Below are 22,459 nucleotides of genomic sequence, written 5' to 3'. Positions count from 1 at the left end.
GCTTTCTGACTTCTGACCACCATCAGATCTTCTCCTGGCTTCTGACTACTTCTGATACCTCCTATCAGAAGTTGCTTTCAGAGCCTGCTGCTCTACTTCCCTTTCAGAAGTTCTCTCAGTCAAACGCAACTCTTGCACTTCTAGACTGCTCTGCAGCTCTTCAATTCTCATGGTGCTCAGATCTTTGGAATGTTCTATTGCTACCACAATGTAATCAAATTGAGAGGTAAGGGATCTCAATACCTTCTCCATGATTGTTTCTTCAGAAAGAGTTTCTCCACACGCTTTCATCTCATTAGTGATCAGAATCACTCTGGAGATGTATTCAGAAACTTTCTCATTATTCTTCATGTTGAGATTCTCATATTGCTTTCTCAAGGACTGAAGCTTCACCTTCTTCACTGATGCGTCACCACCATAACATCTAACCAGTGTGTCCCACGCAGCCTTTGCTGTCGTTGAATCTGCAATCTTCTCAAACACATTTACATCAACACATTGATGAATGAAGAACAATGCTTTCTGATCCTTCTTCCTTACTTCCTTCTGCGGGTTTTTCTGTTCATCCGTCGCATCTGCTGCTACCGGAACATAACCATCAGTGACAAGATCTAGAACATCTTGAGCACCGAATAGTACACGCATTTGGATCATCCAACGATTCCAGTTTTTACCGTCAAATACTGGAAGTTTGGTGTTCATGTTGCCGTTTCCGTTCATCTTTCTACCTTGCACAGTACACTCAGATTTCTCACAGTGTTTCCCAACCCACATAATTAAAATTCTGATCAGATTTTGTTCAAGATTCAACACGAATCTAAGAATCAAAATCAAACACACAAGACCTCACGTTCACTCGTGTTTCCCGTGTTTCCCAATGAATCCGAACCGGGGCTCTAGGTACCAATTGTTGGTGCAAAGGTAGAATAAATGATGAATGGAAATATTCTATTAAGAGAATGACGGCTACAAAACATGATAAAAGTTACAATGATTGCCACCCTATTTATAAGCTGAAACTAGGGTTACTAGAATAGGATAAAATACTAAAATACCCTCTAACAAACTTAGGGGCTAAGAAAATAGTACAACTAATAAATATGAATTACTTCTAATAAGAGAGAGAGAGAGAGAGATTATTAACTTTAGATAGCGGCACATTGTTTTAGACTTGAGACTACATACACAGAAGAGGTGAATTGTGGATGTTTAAAAAATATTGATAGAAAACAAAATATTTAGTAAATTCAGAGTTTAAAAAGTCTTTGGACGAGAATGGTCCTAGCGATGTCGAGAAAACACAATAACTCTTCTCAATCGGAGATAATAACGACGAGACTCCAATTAAAACTACAGAGTTTGAAAAACAAGTCAAACACATCAACTCAACAAGGCACCCGCTTTCATTCATATATATATATATATATATATATATATATATATATATATATATATATATATATATATATATATATATATATATATATATATATATATATATATATATATATATATATATATATATATATAAGCAGAACCTGACTTCACTATAATGCTTTTAGGATAGTAAATGAAATAATAATGTCACACTTATCTATATTTAAGACTTGAGTTTTCTGCACTTATCTATTTGATAATTGTCGTGTGTTAAGAAAGTCATGAAATAATTGTAACCTTTTGAGAATGGTCGCTTGAGGATCATTGTAGTTTTCCAGGTATATGTATGTGTATGCGTGTGAGTGCGTGCGTGTTCAAATAAATGTTAGAAAAGAATTTTATACAAGTTTTAATTAAAATAGCAATTTGATATTTTTATATTAGTCATTCTTTTAAGAAATCATGTTCAGCTACATTGTCATCAAATTTTGATGAAAAGAATTTAATTTTTGTAACTAATATTTTTATAAGAAGTTTATAACAATCACTCACTAATGATGATTTATTTTAAAAAAATATTAATCGATATGACTTGTTATTAATTAGTGTAGAAAAATAAGTTGTAGATGGAGCACCTTCTAAATGAGTTTCAACATTATATTTACTTATAATATAAGTCCATTTATTTACAACAATGTTATTAATGAATACATGTTTTTGTGTTTTTTTTCAGTTTTAAGATAAAATACTGAAAATGAAAACAAATAACATGTTTTAGCTATTTCTGGTTTCCAATTTTTAAAATAGGAAATTGAAAACAGTTTTGAAAAATAAATTTTTAAAATAAGTTCAAGGAACAAGTTTTAAAGTTTTTAGTTTTTAAATACAGATTTTTTTTAAAGAAACTTTTCAAACAGGCCATAAATCTCGGCTTTTGGTTTTTCATCGGTTTCCTCTTCAACTTTATGAAATTCTCGAACCGAGGGTGAAGTTTCAAACCATAAATAAAAAAGGGTAATGCTAACTTGTGCCCCAAGGGCACATGTTAAGAACCCCACAAATAGAAAATTTGTTTTGAAAAAATAAATAAAATTATTAATGATAAATTTCTAATAAATTCAATACACATTTTTCAAGAATTTGTTTCTATATTCATCTCTTAACTTGTGCCCTTAGAGCACAAGTTAGCATTACCCAAAAAAAATACAATGATGGTGAAGTTTCAAACCATAAAAAAAATACAAAGAGCCTAGTAAGCATTGAGACAACAAAATTTAATTAACTTTCAGATCAATGATAGTTTATTGCCACAAAATTCTACCTCCAAAAATACAAAATCCTCCTATCAAAAAATTAGATGGTCGTATGCAAGGTAACATGATTAATATGGAATGAAGCTAAATAAAAAAAAACCTTACTTATAGTTAACCCCTCCAATTAAAAAAGGTACAAACATCCAAACACACATTATATTATTTCTTCGTTAACAAAATGATAACAGAAACTAAAAGCAAGTGGCGTTGTTCCCAAAATGCTTAAAACAAACATATAAACCAGAGTTTGTAGCGTGTATTCACTCCGACAACTTATCATGTCCAGTTTTATCTGAATTATTTCCATAAAAGACCACATGACGAAAATCATCCCCATGATAAAGATTACCACGCTAGCCACCGCCACTATTTTAAACACCAAAGTAGATGAAGGGTTTTTGAAACCCTCGTTTCTTCCATCAATGTATATAGTTCCACCTCAAATACACCATTGTCAGTTGGGTTCCAATGACTACGACTTTCAAGACTTCTTTAGTTCGATGCCACTAAAAAAACCAACGAAAAGGAAAATGTTGATAAAGAGCATTAATGTGACCAATCAACCTAACCTGCTTAGAGTTGTCGTTGCACGACGATTGGTCTCTTCAGGATCTCTAACGGTTGAGGATCTTGATTGAAGAATTGTCATCTGCGTTGCTGAGGATCTTGGTTGACCATATGTCTCTTGAATTTCTCAACTCATTTTTGAAGAAATTGGTTCCAAGATTTTTGAGGTAAGAGAAGAAACTTCGACTGTGTAAAACTTTGTGGAATATTGAAGGGTCGCTCGTCTCTATATATAGATACAACTTCATTACCCTATAATACTGGTTGGTTGAGTAAGTTCACCGATTATCATATCACTAATAACATTATAAATTGTAATTCAGCCCATATTGTTATTTAAAATTATGATTTGATCATCTATTTTAATTAAGCCTAACAGCTTTCCAAGATTACTATTATACTATTTATTTTCATTAAATTTAAAATACAACAATAACAACACTCATTTTGATTCCATTAAACATATAAATGTGCTACTATTTTATTTAATTGACTATAATTTAATGGTTAATATAGGAGGTAGATGAATTATTTTTTTACTTTTGATTAATGCACAAGCATGCTTTTTTCTATTTTGGTATTCTAAATTATCCAAAATTTTACTTTCTCTTGGTTATAATTATTCTCAAGTTGATTATTCGCTTTTTACAAAGCTCACTGATACTAACTTCACTGCCCTATTAATTTATATTGACGATATTATTTTAACAGGTAATAACATTGCAGAAATCAAGCATGTATGTCAAACACATTCTTCATTCAAAATTTCGTACAAAGGACTTAGATCCTTTAAGGTATTTTCTTGACCTTGAAGTTACTCGATCTACATCAGGTATTTTACTTAATCAACATAATTATACTCTTGATTTACTCATCAAAACAAGAATGTTAGCTTCTATATTAATATTTTGATTTGTTTACCTTTTATCACTTTTGAGAGACTTATTAGATAATAAATCTTCTTAATTCTGTATTTTTATTGTTTCTTCTATTTTCCTGCTTTTTAGGGATCAATTAGTTTTTTCATTGGTTTCTAGAGTGTATATATAGTAGGTCCCCATGTACATTTATTAATATTTAATGAATAATAATACAGTTGTATAATGAGGTTTTAGTATTCCAATAAGACTTGAATGCATTACTAACTTTTGAGATAAGATATCTCATAATATCAGTTTGTTAAGGTGCGACAAGACTTTCATTATCATCGACAATAATCAAAGAAGATTGATAAGGGAAAAACTCTAGTTTCCTTTCCAACAAGACTTAAAGGGAATATTTGACAAATAAAGAAATTCCTCCAAGACTTCAACGTGAGAATCATTTAGTAAACCACTTGGTCTCGTGTTTTGATCAGCAAATAAAGACAATGTAGTAACATGTGGGTCTAAAGTAAGGAATTAATTGAATTATTGTTTAAATGAAGACTTAGAATCATATGCACCGTCAATATAATTTAGATGAATATAAGAAATATTAAGATCTTGGTGAGTAAAAGTCAAATAGGACCTTCCATGTTCAACAAAGAATCTTGATTCTTCAAAAGGGATTCATACATCTCACTAAAAGATTCAGACAAATTTGCCAATACAAATTTGATTAAGTTAATATTTTTTTCATTCATCAAGTAATCTGCCCAAAGAAAAAAAGAATATTGTCAATCAAATTGGATTTTATACAAATTTGAACAAAATGTTGAAGCCAAAATAAAAAAAACGAAATTTGCTAATTATCTGAGATATCTTAAGAGATTCCTCATTAATTTTGAATATATCAATTGTAACTAAAAAAATTCAGATTAGGTTCAAGTCTTAACTCCGGAACTTCATTAATGGTTATAACCTTTTTAGTGGGTTTAAGACCATTGATACAACTATGTCAAACAAGATGAATGTAAACATATCATTAGGGTTATGAAAAGTGAAATTGAAAAAATAAAGGGCATTGAAGGTTTTTGGAAGATTGTAAACCAAATTGTTCTTACTTAAGGTAATAGATATAGTTTTCTTGCAAAAATTCCCCTTATTCTCTATGAATCGATTCAACCAAGCTAGAAACAAAGCCTTTAAAGTGAGTCTTTTAGTATTCAATGGTGCAATTTAAAATTATCAAGTGTGGATCTAGACAGGAGCTTGACATTAAGCAAAAGGCACGTAGAATTGTGTGAAAAAATGACCCAAAATTTTTCGATGCAAGAGGACCCAAAATCGATAAAAAAAAATTAAAGTGAAAAAAATAAGTATTCGAGATCGTCAAATAACTTGTTTGGCATCACCTTCATCATGATTAGACTAATATTCCCCTTATCCTTTCACAATATGCTTGGGTTTTGAAAACACCCGGCCCCCATTTTATCTTGGGCATGAAGGGGGTTTTACCTCAGTTACACAAACGAGGTAATAAAGAACGACATGAAAACTTGTCACTTTATCTATCGGTTTCTGAAAAATCGAGGGGATAGTTGAAATGGTCATTGGTTCGATCTTAAACAATTTTTTTTCAAAACTATGTAACACGCACCACATACCTCTCAGTTTTTGTTAATAATCGAGAGAAAAAACTAGTATTTACGTTGGTTTGATATAATAACAGAGGGGTATGTCCTATTTTTTTTATTTATAATTTGTTTTAAATCTCATTTTGACTAACCTATATCATTTTTTGACACATAAACTACAAATTATGTGACAAAATCAGATCATTTTATTTTATATTGAACATAAACATATAATACCAAATTTACATTGTTTATAAAATCAAATGTACAATGCTTACAATACCTATAATGACATTTGGGATACACAAAATATTTACCAAGAAAACATATACATATTTGCACCTATAATGACAAAACCTCTATATAATGCTTACAACAATCAAGAAAAATTAGCGTTGTTGAAATTCATAATAAGATAGGAAGACATCGACCTAATGTGAGTTTATGTCATCTATATCCTCTTGTAAGAATGGTAGTTCGTTGATAAATGTCTATAATTTGAGCAAAATTTAAATTATGAAAAACTAACAACAACAACATTTACTTAACAAATATAAATTAATTATATGTATATGGATAAAGTTAATACCTTAAGACATGAATTGGCAATGCCTAGGAAGACAGTATTTAACATATGTCTCATAACATTGTATCCACAAGAAAAGTTGTTGGGTTGCTTTCGTGACTACAAATAATTTTTATGTAGTTACTAATTAATACACACAAAACACAAGTAATACATTGGTGAAAATAAAAGAATGTCAAAAAGTACAAGTAATACTTACTTTTGGTAAAATGAACCTTGACTTTTTACCAAGTTGATTACGTTTCACAAAATGGTATCCCTCCAAAGCTCTACATGTCGGTAAAAATTAAACATGAATAAAAATTATTCAAAACTAAAGGTAAAATTTGAGTATTACAAATAATACCACTCCCCGCTCAAAATGTTACGCATGTCTTCATTAAGTTTATAGTGTAACGAAGATAACATAACTATTAACTACATTGTTTTACTTCAAACATATAATAACTAGTTGCCAATGCAAACGGCATAAACATGCATAATAATTAAAAATATGTATAAAATTGATTTATAGATAAAAATACAAATTAATATATATTTATGCATGGTAAAACGGTCTCATGTAACATTCTTTATTCTCATTAACCAACTTATTTTGTATGTACATCTTGATAGTGTTTGCTACCATATCTTGAAAGTTAATGTTCAATGGATCTAAGATACAATATTTTATTAATTTCCTTTGAACATACATCTCATGCTTGAACCTAATTAAAAGCTAATGCAAATGTCAAATCTTTATATTAAAGTATGAGAACAATTAATATAAATTAAAATTACCGTAAAAATTATACTTACGATCACCGCAATTGTAGTACGGTTATGTCTAGCCAATCATCTTCCTTCAAAAATTCCATAACACAACTTATATGAAGTATATAAGCTTGTTATGATTTATGTTTTAATGTAACAAACACGCAGATGTATGGAATCTCCTCTATCATCCTTGATATTCTCTAAGTGTTATCTAATTAAGGTGATGTGGTCTCAAATTATGTGTTGTGGGGCAGAACAACTATCTTTTGTACTGCTTGCACCATCCATAATAACTTTCTCAACTAATTTCTCTGGTATGTCCAACTCATCTGAAATTGGGTGGTTGAGTACACCTATTGATTTTAATTACTGCATCATCAAAACAACTGAAATACAATACAAAAATTAAAATACATAAACAATAACAACAACATACAACACAAATTTTTAACTTATGCTTTTACCTTTATCCCATCATGGGTAAAATTCTTCTGCACTTTCTCTGACAACTTCTCTCGCTCTTCCTCATCCAACCTCTCTCGCTCCTCCTAGACCCTCTCTCGCACCTCCTGCAATATCCTATCTCGCCCCTCCTCAGCCAACCTCTTTGCCTCCTCTTGGACCCTCTCTCGCACCTCCTGTAACATCATCTCCCGTTCCTTCAGCTACACCCTCCCATATTCCTATTGAATCCACTTTTCTATCGCCTCCTGATTCCACTTCCCCCACTCATGTCCTAATACTTCCCCTAACTTTTCAACAATTATCTCTTCAATTTATCTCTTAGAGTTTACTTCATTAATTGATTGTGCTGATCCAAAATATAACTTTAGGTCGACACCTCTTCCAAGACCACAAACATGCATAACATGTTCCTCAATTCCAATCTCTTCTACCAAGATGTTATGGCGATCTTGTGGAACGAAGATATCAAATTTGGATTGTTCAACCAATACACCCTACAACACATATAAAAGTTAATTTTTACTAAATTGAAATAACTAAAATAAGTAAGGTTGAAAAAAGTATCAACTTACAATCTTTTCATCCATTTCCCGTGTAGCCTCTGATGTGAACTCGCCACCTGATCTTTAACGCGTCCTCTTCTATTTCTCATGGTGTAATGGTGGAGATGTATTATGATCAAGGCTTCTATAAGGATCTCTCAGCTTTAGTTCCATTTGTTTTCTTTTTTCATTAATCATTTTTGTTTAAGTTTATCATATCATCCATGAGATAATCTATGTGGATAGATATTTCTAACTCTTTTCTCCTTTCTTTTTTTGGCTCTTAGCCAAGAAATCAGGAGTGGTGCGAAACTTTACAAAATCCTCCCAAACTTTCGTATCAATAAATGGATACTTCACGTATGGAGGCTCTGAGTTCTCACTTGGATATTTAATATAATCATGTGTGAGGTATGTTTTAAAGCCCCTCAAACACTCTCCAATATATCCAATACATTTCTTTTTCAGAAAATTATTCTTTGAAACAATAAACACAACCTACATTTACATAATAGATGTGATATTAGTATTAAATCAAAAAATAAATGGACAACTATACTTGTAAAACAAATCATAAAATTTATAATAAATACCGTAATATCAGTCTATAATTTATCTTTCCAATCACCGTCAATGTCGTGCTAGTTCTCTATCAAAATTTTGACTTTGCTTCTACCTAGTAATGTCACATAACCCCTAAAATCATCAGCATTTTCACCACAAGTCTTACCGGTTATTAGATCAAAATTAACCAGGAAGCTAACATCGCTTTCGTGGGCTTTTGTCACCTTGTTCAACATCATGACACCTCTAGTTTTTCTTTTACTTTTAGTATTAACATAGGTTGTATCATAGATTTAATGAGAGGTGCTTGTCAAATCGCCTATGTTTGTGTAAATTAAGAACTATATGAGTCAAATTAACAAATTTATGAGAAAACACTTAATGCATATGAACTATACTATACTCAAACTACATTTTAATGGATAAAAAAAATAGTAAAATACAACAAAGACACCAACATGAACTTCAAAGACATATCACACAACACTTCATCCAAAATGATTCAGACCATAGAAACATACTAACTACAAATGGGAGTCTGTTGTTCATACTAAATAAAACAAGTTATACTCAAAACAATAAGTTATAATGCACCATCAATGGGTAATATAGTTCTTACTAACCAAAACCATTTTAATTGGTAATACCATTTCTAGTTAGTACGTAACACCATTTCTATTTTGTAAGAATAGTGGTATTACCATTTCTATGAACATTTACTAAAACTAACACCATCTCAGTGATAAACAACATCTCAATGGTGAGTTATGTACCTCATATGAAGCTTCAACGAGTAAGGTTGGAAGATTTGATGTTCGAGTTCATGTTTGAAGAGTTGAAAAGAGAATATGGAATATGAGTTTTGATGAAAATTGTCTATGATTTTTGTTAAGAGAATGACGATGAAACAAGGAGTGTTGATAGGCAAATGAAAAGTTACAGTCTAGTTATGTGAAATATTCATGCAAAAGAACATACACGTCTGTTTTTAGGTCAAACTGAGGGAATAAATTAATCAAACTGGAAATTTATGTAAAAGAACTATCACGTTGGTTTTTAGACAAAACTGAGAGAGTAGATTAAAAAAATATAAAATAAAATAATTTAAAAAAAAAAAATTTGAAAATATTAATTTAAAAATATTGATGCAAATGATACTACCATTTGGTTGAGCCATGTAACCGAGGGATAATACTAATTAAAAAAAAAATTAGTCGAAAAAAAAAAGTTTTTGAAAATAATAACTTTGTAATTCAAAATAAATAAATAAATAAGAAAAAAGAGAAAAACACCAAGTGAGAAATAATGACCCTAAATTATTTAAAAAAAAACATAAAATCCACTATCTGGCATTTGAAGTGAAGTCCCGGGTAATTATATTCTCTCAATTTGAACAAAATCAAAGATATATATATATATATATAATATATATATATATATATATATATATATAATATTATATATATATATATAATATATATATTAAACATGACATTCCCAAGACATATACTCAGTTTTTGGTTGGCCGAGGTTAAAGTTTTATTATATAATATATAATTTGTAGTTGTGACCATTGTTAAAGCATTGGAAGAAGGCATATTGTATATAAGGTGAAGGATGATAACATGGTGAAATTAAATTTTTATCTCCATCATACTACTAAAATAATCATTTTTAATAATAAATAAGTTTAATGATTATGATTGATTGTCGGTGACCTATCATTCAAGTAACCTGTACACAAATAAACATTTACATTCATATCTAAACATAGTTTCTAACTAGACTCCAATATTTTTAAAAAATTATAACTCATTCTATTAATTAAAATATATTAATATATTAATATATATATAATATATTATATATATTAATATATATATATATAATATATATATATATATATATATATATATATATATATATATATGAGATTAATTACTATACACTGTCAGTGTAAAAAGTTTTACACCGTCAGTTCATCACCATCACCCGTTTGTATTATTTTATAGATTTTTAAATTAAAAGTCAAACTTCTTTTAATATCCAACGTCTATAATTAACTGATGATGTAAAACCCTTTTACACTGATAGTGTATTTCAATTACTCTCTCTCTCTCTCTCTATATATATATATATATATAAACTTGGATTTTTAATTAAATTGTTATAAATAGAAAAAAAGTTGTTTTCTTATAAGTTTAGTGAAATGTCATTGGGAGTAAAAATAAGCTTAGTTTATCTGTGACATTATGATTAAAAGAGCTCATAAATACATTGATTATTTCTTTAGCACCACATTACTGTTTTTTATTTCTTTTATCCATTAAAATTTTATAAAATATAAAAAGAGAGAGACTTGAGTTTAGGGTTGCATATGAGGTGGGATGACTGCCAACTGGGTCAATGAAAATGAATTTTAAACTTATTTTTCTTCGGCATTTTAGGTTTTATGTGTTGGAGTACAAAGTTGAAGATGAAGAAGTTGATGGAAGAGATAAAAAGAGAGAATCGAATAATCTGTAACCAAGTTTCTTCTGATTCCAAAAACAGTCACACTTCAAATTCTGTTACAAACTAACCTAAACTCAATTTATATATTATTAGAACCACCTAGTAAATGAAATTTAAATGCAAACTCTAAATGCAAATGAAATGAATCTAAATTACAACTAACATCATCCTTTAATTTATATTCAGCTAATTAAAATCAACAACATCAATTCCATTTCTCAAATGAATAAAGTGTTCATCTTGATTGCTTTGGTCAGAGTATCTGCAAGCTACTTCTGAGTACTATAATGAACAACTTCAACACACCATTATGAACCTAATTGCGCAGAAAATTGAACTTTGTGTGAATGTGCTTGCTTCTTCCCTGCTGTCGCATCGCGCGAAAAACCGGCGGGAGAAGAAAGAAACAACAGAGCCGCCACCGTGCGTTATTTATCCCAAAAGAGGGAAAGGAAACGCTCGAAGTAAACCTAGGAAAGAACATGGTCTCGCGACCAAAGAGAATGGGTTCGGGAGTCGGTTATGCGAAGGGAAGGTGTTAGGCACCCTACGCATCCGTAGTACTCTACGGGATCCACGCACAAAAGGAAGGAAAATTGGTTGCTAAACACTGCTCAAACACACACACACTGGCTGAAAGAGACAAAAGAGACTGACTGAAACTGACTCGGCAGGATATCGCATCCTGGGCCTACTTAGTCTATCAGACATAGACATCAGAGTCGAAGTAGTTCGGACTGGGGAAACGACACATGCTCGCTAGGATATCGCATCCTATGCATACGTATCTTCTCGGACGAGAGAAGAATCAGAGCATTCGTAGCTCGGCTGACACGCACACAAACAAACGAGACACAGGCAAACGTGGAGCCTGAATGCCAATCGCTGGACTTACATCAGCATCCGAACCAAAACACACACGAAGAGGCAAACGTGGAGCCCAAATGCCAATCACTGGACTTACATTGACATCCGAACCTAAACAACGCAACAGATAGATAGGGAGTCTGGGACTCAGCCTACAACTGTCGAACACAAACAAACAGACAGACAGCAAATGCTAAGGAGTCAGGGACTCGAGCCTAGCAAAGGTCAAACAACACACACAAAAGAAAAGAAAAGGCGCCCGGAGAGATCAGCTCAATCTCCTGCCTACATACTTCATCTGGTGTGAAGATCAGGGCGATGTAGTTCCCCTACGCAGGGACAAGGATCTAGCCTAACCAGATAACAGAGGGAGACACAACTCTAGGGAGACTACGACTCGAGCCTAGATGTTGTCATGCAAAGTCAACCCTAAGTTAAGGTTTCTAGCTAAATGGCACACGGGCCAACCTATCCTAGACAAGGCTTGCACCGGAAGCAAGGGTCTCGATTGCAACTAGGGCAAGAGAAAGGGGAGGTCTCAATCACAACAGGGGTGAGAGAAAAGAAAGATCTCGATCACACAGGGGTGAGAGAAAAGAGTTAGTGTTAGTGGTTAGTCAAAACTCGGCAAGACATCGCGTCTCGTGCCTACGTATCTCATCTGAACATGAGAATCAGAGTTGCCGTAGTTCGGCAGGCAGGGATAAAAGACTCGATCGCAACGAGGGCGAGAGAAAGGAAAAGGCTCGATCGCAACGAGGGCGAGAGAAAGGAAAAGGCTCGATCGCAACGAGGGCGAGAGAAAGGATCGCAACGAGGGCGAAAGCAAACACGGATTAGCTGTTAGTCGTTAGTCAAACTCGGCAAGACATCGCGTCTCGTGCCTACGTATCTCATCTGAACATGAGAATCAGAGTTGCCGTAGTTCGGCAGAACAGCTCTAAGTATGGCTCACACAAGGGTTAAGCCACACAGACTTGACTTGCACAGGAAGCAAGTCAAGCACAACCTACCTTGCACAAGGGCAAGTCTAAGCTAAACCTAAGGAGGCAAAGCAAACAGGCAATCACAATCACAAGAAGCACACTCTATATGCATACAAGAGGCTCAAGCAAAAGGTTAGGCACTAGGGCCAACTGGAATAGGGTAAGTGTTGCTCTTAACCTTGCCATTGAGGGGCTAAGGTGAAGCAGATGAAAGGATGAAGTGAGGATGAGACCTCACAGCTCTTATCCCTGGCCAGGGAGAGCTAATAGACAAATGAGCATGGGTCCAGAAAGTGGGAACCCTTCTATACTCGAAGACTCTGACACTGTACACTTTGTACAAGATCTTGGGTTTTATCTCAATGCTTCAACCATGTAATGGGAGCAAAGAGAGGACACACTGAATAGTGGGGGATAGATTGCTTATCCCTACCTTCCACCAATTGCCTCAAATGAGGACTTTTCCTGCTTAGGACAATTATAAACAAACACAGGCATTGCCTCTTAGGGAGGACTTCAGACAGTTTGCCCGGCCAAATAACAGACCGGGTCTCCAGACTACATGAAGAAGAAATATTTATACCTCAAAGCAAATGCTAAAAAGCAAAGCAAGCAAGCAAGTTCAAAGAACTTAAGCAACTAAAGTACCTGCAAAAGTCAAACAGATCAGTTCACAGTTCCACAGTTAAAACCAAAAGGAATGGGTAAACAGTCGACTACAGAAGGTCAACTGTGCAAAGCAAGACTCAAACACATGAGTCAAACCATCTACAAAACAAAGGTTAGTTCACATATAAACAAAACCAATCACATTTGCATGATCTCAATGGCAATGGTGCTTAACCTGAAACAGAAACTCAATAGTAAGCACAATAGACCACTAGGGCTAGCCTAGGGTCAAGGATGAAAGAAAAAGCCAAAGCAGCAAGTAAAAGTCAACTCAAAACCAAAGTCAAACATTTGAGAAGCTAACCCAATTGGGCCCACATTCAAATCATGCATTATGATCATTTCATGAACATTTGAAGTCAAAGTAAGGCAAAGGAAAGCATACAAAAGTCAACAGAATGACTTGCATCAAAAGTCAACCTAAACAATCTCAAAAATCATCAAATAAATCACACTCAAACCTAACATCTAACATGGTATACATGTAAAATTTCATGGCATTTGGATGAGAGGAAGGCAGTCAACTAAAATCATGAAGTCAACACAATTTCAAGTAAGCACAATGAAAGTCAACAAACATGGGTCAACTTCAAAAAATCATATCAAATTGAAAGCAGAAGAGAAATGAATGAGATTAACACCAATGCAAAGCTTGAGATGTCTAGTTATCACATATGAAATTTCATGGTCATACAATAAGATTTGAGAATTTCACAAAGGAAATGGCAATGTGTAGCACAAAAAAGTCAACAAATGACCAAGCATGGAAGAAAATTCACAATCAAATGGAAAACAGCAAGATTAATTCCAAGAAAATTCATACATGAAATAGACATACAAAGGATCATTCATGCAAAAAATGGGGTCAATTGGATGCAAGGAAGCATGTGATCAAAATTAGGGAAAATGCATGATCATGGTATGACACCAAATATGACACATGACTTCAAAAAATCGTATCCAGCAAACCACAAATGGGAAATCCACAAACTTTATATCAAAATGAAGGTGAACATGTCTAGTTTTACCACAAAAAATTTCACAGGCATTGGATGCAACATGAGTATTTCACAATTGTTTTGGCAATATGTACAAGATATGGTCACATGAACAAAGCCCTAGCCAAATAAATTTTCCACATGAGCACAATTTGAATAAAAATGCTTATAAAAAACTAGATGAAAAATGGAGAATAATGCAAAAAGTCCCATCCCAATTGGATCATCCCTTGATTATTTATGAATTTTTGAATATTGTAAAGAAATGAAATAATAATAAAAAAAAAAAATGAAGGGAAATGTTATTTAACAATTATTAAAAAAAAGAAGAAACACACCTGCTGAGTATGAAACTCAGCGTTTCAATTAAGTTAGTGGGTCAAAACCCGGTCAACAAAAGCCACGGCCAATAGCGTGCAAGCAGGGTAAAAACGCATAACCAATAAGAATGCTCCTTCAAGAAACATCATGTGCAGCGCATTGGCAGTAAAGTGGGCATTAAAAAGGGACAGGCACCTGCTGTGTACAGAGCCTTCTGCGCTTTGTTAGGTTAGTGGGGGGACAATACCTGGTCAGCAAACCAAGGGCCAATAGCGCGCGAGTACGATAATGCGCTGGGCCAATTAGAAAATTCTTAAAAAAAACACATGTACCGCGTAAGAAAAAAAACCCTAAAGATCTACGGCTTGGCAAAACAAGTTTCCAGCAGCATTTTGCAGAAAGAAAAAAAAAACCAGTATTCATGCGTTCATCACCAAAACAAACAGAAGCACGAAATCTTCATCAAAACCGACAACCCATATATCATTGCGTTCCTTCTTCTCTGTACATCAATACTGTAATAATTATAAACACTAATTTGGGATAACAAAGAAGCAAATAGCACAAACAAGTTTGGATGCATAACTTAAAAACTGAATTTCTCTTGACTCAAGCAACCAATTAACATGATTTAAAGCTCTTTGGACTCAGTAAGATGTAACCTATCTAAAACATGGCATGATTTTGGGAGTAGTGTGATTCGAAAACTTACCCAACCTGCAAGATAGTGATGCTACCGGTGTCGTTTGGTCTCGATAGGCTGAAACAGATGTACATGAAGCCTCTAGAAGAAGAATGGTTGGAGAGTTCTAGCTTGGCCACGCTCGAAATGGTCCAAAACGAAGATCACCATTGTTGAGCTTGAAGAAAAACAGAGCTCGAAATGAGCTTCCAGTTGGTGTATTATGCTTGCAAGGAGCTCAATGTTAATGATGGATGATGGAACAAACCATACAGCTCGAGTTCTCTTGGAAGTTTGAGCAAAAATTGCAAAAGTGTTAAAATGGAAAAAATGAGAGAATGAGCTTTTTTGTGTGTTTGTGACTGCAGCTAGGGTTCATTTGTGACAGAAAAAATGCCTTTATATCACTGTTTAGCAATGGTAATCCATGTGGTAATCTTGTTTAGTTTAAAATGAATCAAATGCATATTTGCTAAGCTTGGCATAAGTGAAAAAAGGAGGTGTGAACTGTACACGAAAATGGGCTTGGCAAGGCTGCAAAGGACCAACAATTTGCTGTTTGTGGTTTGCTTAGTGATTGCTAACATTGCCCTTACTTAATGATGCTATATTGCCAAAGTACCAAGTTATGTACCTCTTGCCAAAATAGTGATATGATGATGGTATGAACATGGTTTAGGACTTTAGACAAATCACAAATGATGTATGAAACATTTTCCAATTGGCCAAATGGAGAAAAGATCAAAGAATCAAAAAGTCAAAGTTTGGTCAAACTTTGATTTTTAATGGAATAGGTCCAAAAATGCCATTTTGATTGGCAAGGTTTTAGGTCATGAAATTTATATTTTTGGAAAGAGGATGAAAAATGTGGTTTGTAGGAAAAAACCCCACCAAATTTGGCCTTATGGTTTGGGAGATATGGCTCTTTGAAGTTCAAAAATTGGTGAAAATGATTTGATCATATCTTGACAACCACACATGGGATTTGAGAGTTCTTGGACTTTTTGAAAATGGGAGAACAAGATCTTCAACTTTCATGTTGGGCAAAAATTCATTTGAAGCTTGTATCATGATGTAAGTTGAGGATCAAGAAGTTTCCATTTTTGGCAGTTGAAATTACAGGTCCACTTTCTATTTCTGGAAATTTTCTGATTGACTTCAAATTCTTCCATGATGTTGATTGCCATGACACATGAGGCCTATTAGGACATGAATAAACTCCTTCAAACCATTTCTATCCATCAAATCCAAAGAATCAACCACAGTTGACCAACTTTGACTTTCTAGGGTTTGGACTTGACTGTGCACTTCTGATGAATTCCAAACCCTAATTCCTTGAGAACTTGACTTCAAATGATGTCTCAAGTTGTATGAACCTTTGATTATTGATCATGGTGCCCAAATTCTGCAAGAATGGCCACCATCCACTGCTTTGACTGATTGTTGACTGTCTAGGGTTTTTGCCTGGCTATGCATTGACTGCTGACCTCTGAGCCTTCAACCCTTGACTTGAACACTTCAAATAGACCTCCAAGTCATGTGAACTTGTTGGACAAACCCTAGGGCTCTGATTCCTTGAGAAATACCTTTGCTTGATTGATGGACTGATCTCCTGATCAGTTTGACCTAATTCTGGCTTGCTTGCTCTTGAGGCAACTGTGGACTATGCAAATGCTATGCAATGTACCAATGATATGCTATGACTTAATATGAAATGGTATGTATAATGATAGGTGCAAATTTGAGGTGCTACACCTGCCCCTATTCAATCAGCTGGGAACCCGAATGGATGATAGCAATGGCTGTCAGACTTTCAGGGTAAACAGGGATTGAATACAAAAGAACCGTAGAAATTTGCACCAACTGGGATCCAATAATGGAAACGTCCACTGGGATCTGATGCTACCGGGTATTTTTTTTGTTTTTTTGTTTTGTTTTCAAAGGACACGGCCACTTCCAGACATCGCAATGACGATGAATGGGAACAGAAATCACAACTAGCTGCCGACGGACAACTAGGAAAAACTCAACGTTTATTGGAACCAACGGAGAGGTAACCAGACATTACGAATGACTGGGAGGAAAACAACCATACGTCAACGGACGACATGGGAAAAACTCAACGTTTACCAAGACCAACGGAGAGGTAAACAACTGGGGACGACCAGGAAAAACTCGACGTTTATCGAAACCAACGGAGAGGTAAACAACTGGGGACGACCAGGAAAAACTCGACGTTTATCGAAACCAACGGAGAGGTAACCAGACATTAATGAATGACTGGAAGGAATACAACCATACGTCAATGGACGAAATGGGAAAAACTCAACGTTTACCAAGACCAACGGAGAGGTAAACAACTGGGGACGACCAGGAAAAACTCGACGTTTATCGAAACCAACGGAGAGGTAACCAGACATTAATGAATGACTGGAAGGGATACAACCATACGTCAACGGACGACATGGGAAAAACTCAACGTTTACCAAGACCAACGGAGAGGTAAACAACTGGGGACGACCAGGAAAAACTCGACGTTTACAGACATCGAAAGATGATGTTTACAGACACCAAAAGGATCAACCAGACATTTACAGATGAATGGGAAGGCTCGACCAGACATCAACGGATGAATGGGAGAAAACTCGACGTTTACAGACATCGAAAGATGATGTTTACAGACACCAAAAGGATCAACCAGACATTTACAGATGAATGGGAAGGCTCGACCAGACATCAACGGATGAATGGGAGAAAACTCGACGTTTATCGACACCAACGGAGAGGAGAAACCTTCACTAGGGAAGGGACAACTAGACATCATCGGATGAATAGGGAAAACTCGACGTTTATCGACACCAACGGAGAGGAGAAAAACTTCACCAGACGTCATAGGACGAGAGGTAGACTCACGTTTATCGACACCAACGGAGAGGAGGAATACTTCACTAGGGAAGGGAGGGCGACGTTATGAACATCGAAAGAGGATGTTTACCGACATCAAAAGAAAACCAGACACTTACGCATGACTGGAAATCACCGACGGATGGTGTTTACCGACACCAAAGAAGACCAGACACTTACGCATGACTGGAAATCACCGACGGATGGTGTTTACCGACACCAAAGAAGACCAGACACTTACGCATGACTGGAAATCACCAAAAGATGGTGTTTACCGACACCAAAGAAGACCAGACACTTACGCATGACTGGAAATCACCAAAAGATGGTGTTTACCGACACCAAAGAAGACCAGACACTTACGCATGACTGGAAATCACCAAAAGATGGTGTTTACCGACACCAAAGAAACAACACACGCGGGTGCTGACGGGATATACTGACATTCACAAGATGACAGGGCTAGGCTGAACACTTGCAGGGGGTCTCACTGGGGAGAAACAAACTTTCGGTCACCAACAGGTGAGGAAATAAACCTCTGTGGGGACACCAAATGCTGACTGGAGCAACTGTAGCAAATGCGTTGTACAGGTTGAACAAAAATCCGTCTCTGCAGGGGATACGGTCTGATGGGGTTTCGAACACATGAATGCATATGTTTGAATTTTTCTATAGCGTAATGTTCCATTTAGGAATGGAAATGCTACGCGATTTTTTTTTTTTTGAGGATGCAATGATTACTATATGTAAAATGCAAATGAACCCTGGCTAGGGAGCCAAAAAGATCAGACATTCCAACTCTGTGGGGACACTCTGACTGAGGAAAACTCTGCGGGGAACTCTGCTTGGGGGAATAGCAAAGCGACTTCACCGGGAAGAAGACCCAACCAATCCTCGGATCGGATAAACTCTGTTTGGAGAATATCTGTTATTCCACTGGGGTGACCCATGCCGACTATAGGTAGAATCAACTCAGCCGGGGATGCAAATATCAGTCTACTATAGGAACTCGTCCAATCCACTGGTAGGATGAACTCTGCTGGAGTGAATAATTCTACTCTACTAGGGACGACCCAACCAATCCATATGTAGGAGAATTACTGCTGGAGATGTATTTCACTGAAACCCGCTCCACTCGGGGATCTATCTGAGGGAATGCCGGATTACGGGGATGTCGATCCTCCAAATACTGAATCTTCCAAGAAAAGCACCCATGCTGGGGGGGAGGATGAAGACTGGCCTGCTGGAGAGGCGAAAGTTGAAGTCTTCAGTAAACACTCTGCTTGGGGAACTGCCCCACAAAAGTATTTCGACAGCAACCTTGCTGGGAATGCCCCACGGTAGGGCTCAAACAGCACTCTACTGGGGATGCCCCCACCATAGAGCTAACAGGGATTTGGAGGAAGAATCCGTACCGCCGGGAACATGAAGATGAACAACTTCAAACAACACTGCATCGGGCAACTTCACCGAGGAGAGACCATACGAGGTTCTGCAGGACAAAGATACAGTCATGCTCGAGATACGAACAATTGTCTTACCTGTTGGTAATCGTACCACCCTCGGGAGAGCACTGTGGGTCTCCTAAGTATTCTTCCATCATTGTGAATGTTCACTTTGTTTAAGAACAGTTTTTTTGAAAAATTTGTTTATTTTGAAAACAATGATACTTTATCAATTAAAACATGCAAAACATTTGTTGAGTTGAAAACAAATAAGAGTGCAAATAATTGGATAAAAGCTCAAATTAATGTAATGGAATGGTAGTCTGCAAAGGGCGAGACTCCATAGATCTGTACAAGTTTGAAATCGGTGATATATATTGGAGAGGGCTACATTGAACATAATGACCTTTCCTCTACCATTCTGAATTTTCAATGTATTCAGAGCCTCAGTCGACGACGAATTGAGAATCCCTGACGGATGACAGATGTACAGCACAGTCTTGTCAAGATGCAGTTACTTGCCAAATCCCTAATTTTTGCCTAGATTGCCCCGGTGTGAGGTGTTCAATCTAGCGGGATGCGAATTCTCTCTTTTTTTCAATGTCTCTAACTTTTGCCTGGATCGCCCTTTCGGGTTTTCAATCCACCGAGACGCTCCTTTTTTGCCTAAGTCGCCCTTTGGGGTGTTCGACTTATCGAGCTTTTTGCTTTTTTGTTTTAGGCGAAGTATTTCTTGACTGCATCAGAGTTCCCAGAACGAGTGAACTTCCATCCATTGTTGTAAGTGTCAGAACACTGCCTGAAGAGGCTTTCTTGAAAACGTATGGACGTTCTTAGCTTGGAGTTCACTTGCCCCTGGAATTGGGCACGAAAGACAAGACTTTCTTGAGCACAAGGTTCCTCGGAACACACGAGGCTTGACCTTCTTGTTGAATGCTTTTTCACTCTCTGCTGATACGACTGACCATGACACATGGCAGTTGATCTTTTCCCTTCGATCGAATTCAGCATCAGTCAACTTGGGACTTTGAGGGTGCCATTTCTCTTTTGTTTTTTCTTTTGATTTTGCTTTTGATTTCGCTTTTGATTGATTTTTTTGATTTGGTTTTGCACCCTCCTCTTTCTTTTTTCTCTTTTTTTTCTTCTTTTTTTTTTATAATGCCCCAGTTGGCTGTTCTGCTGATTCTCGAGATGCAGCTGAGTGTGATCTTCTTTTCTTGCTCAAGAAGTCGGGAAATCTCGTCAGGAATCCCTTCAACATCATCTTCTTCCGCTTCGAATACAGGGAATTCAAAATTGGGAGATGACGTCCGATCATTATGCTCAATGGGTTTGAGAAACAACCTGCATAAAGATTTAGAGATGAAAAGCTCTTTGAAAAATCAAACAAGACAATCGTTATGCAGATGAAAAGATTGCTTTTATTCTTGTTTTTAAAGGGTTTTTTGTGATCACCAATTTCATGCAAAAGTGAAAAAGGAAAACAATTGGAAAAACAAGTGTTTTAACATGAATTTATTTGAATGAAAATATCATTGCACAAAATGTTGCCAACAATGCCATCACTTCTCCTTTTGGCATGGGAGAAGGGTTTTTAAACAAAGTGATTATTACAAAGACTTATGAACAACTGTAGGAACGCCCACAGTGACCCAATTGTGATAGATCCCCCCAGGGATGACAACTGGCAATATCTCTTGCATCAGCAGCTTCTGCTTTCTGAACAACTCTTCTGAAGAAAAGTCGGCGCCAGCCCAGGACTTGTTATCTTCAAACTTGATTAGCATTGGGACCTAAATCCTCCAAGATCAGAATACCCGACCTCACAAGGTCTTGAACCTTCATCTTCAGCTGGAAACAACTGTCCACATCATGACCAGGAGCACCCGAGTGATACACACAATGCTGTTCAGGCCTATACCACCACCGAGGGTTGACGGGTATGGGCGGCGGGTCTCTGGGAGTAATCAAGTTCCGCTCTAACAGAGAGGGATACAGTTCGGCGTAGGACGTGGGGATTGGATCAAAAGTGATCTTCTTCCTCTCGTTACTTGTACCAGCTTGATTACCATCGTGAGGCTGGGAAGCCTGCTGCTGAGGACGATGTTGCTGACGCTGATGCTGCTGAGCTGGTCTTCTCTGTTGCTGTTGAGTTTGAGTTGCTGGGATAGTCACAGCAGCTGCCTGACGATACTGTCCTCTGTTTGCGCTCCTCCGACGGTGCACAACATTTGTTTCACTTTCTCCCCTTTTGGGTGCCCTAGAGTATGTCTTCTTAGAACTGGAAGAACTTGAAGAACCAGGATGGCGAACCGGAGCGCGGGTTGCTCTGACATTAGCAGTCTCTGCAGCAAGAGGCTGTTCACTGATTCTGATCCCCCTCAATTCATCACCCACATCAAAATT

Source organism: Lathyrus oleraceus, chromosome 2 (assembly GCF_024323335.1).
Source record: "Lathyrus oleraceus cultivar Zhongwan6 chromosome 2, CAAS_Psat_ZW6_1.0, whole genome shotgun sequence".
Taxonomy (NCBI): Eukaryota; Viridiplantae; Streptophyta; class Magnoliopsida; order Fabales; family Fabaceae; genus Lathyrus; species Lathyrus oleraceus.
This window is presented reverse-complemented; position numbering follows the sequence as displayed.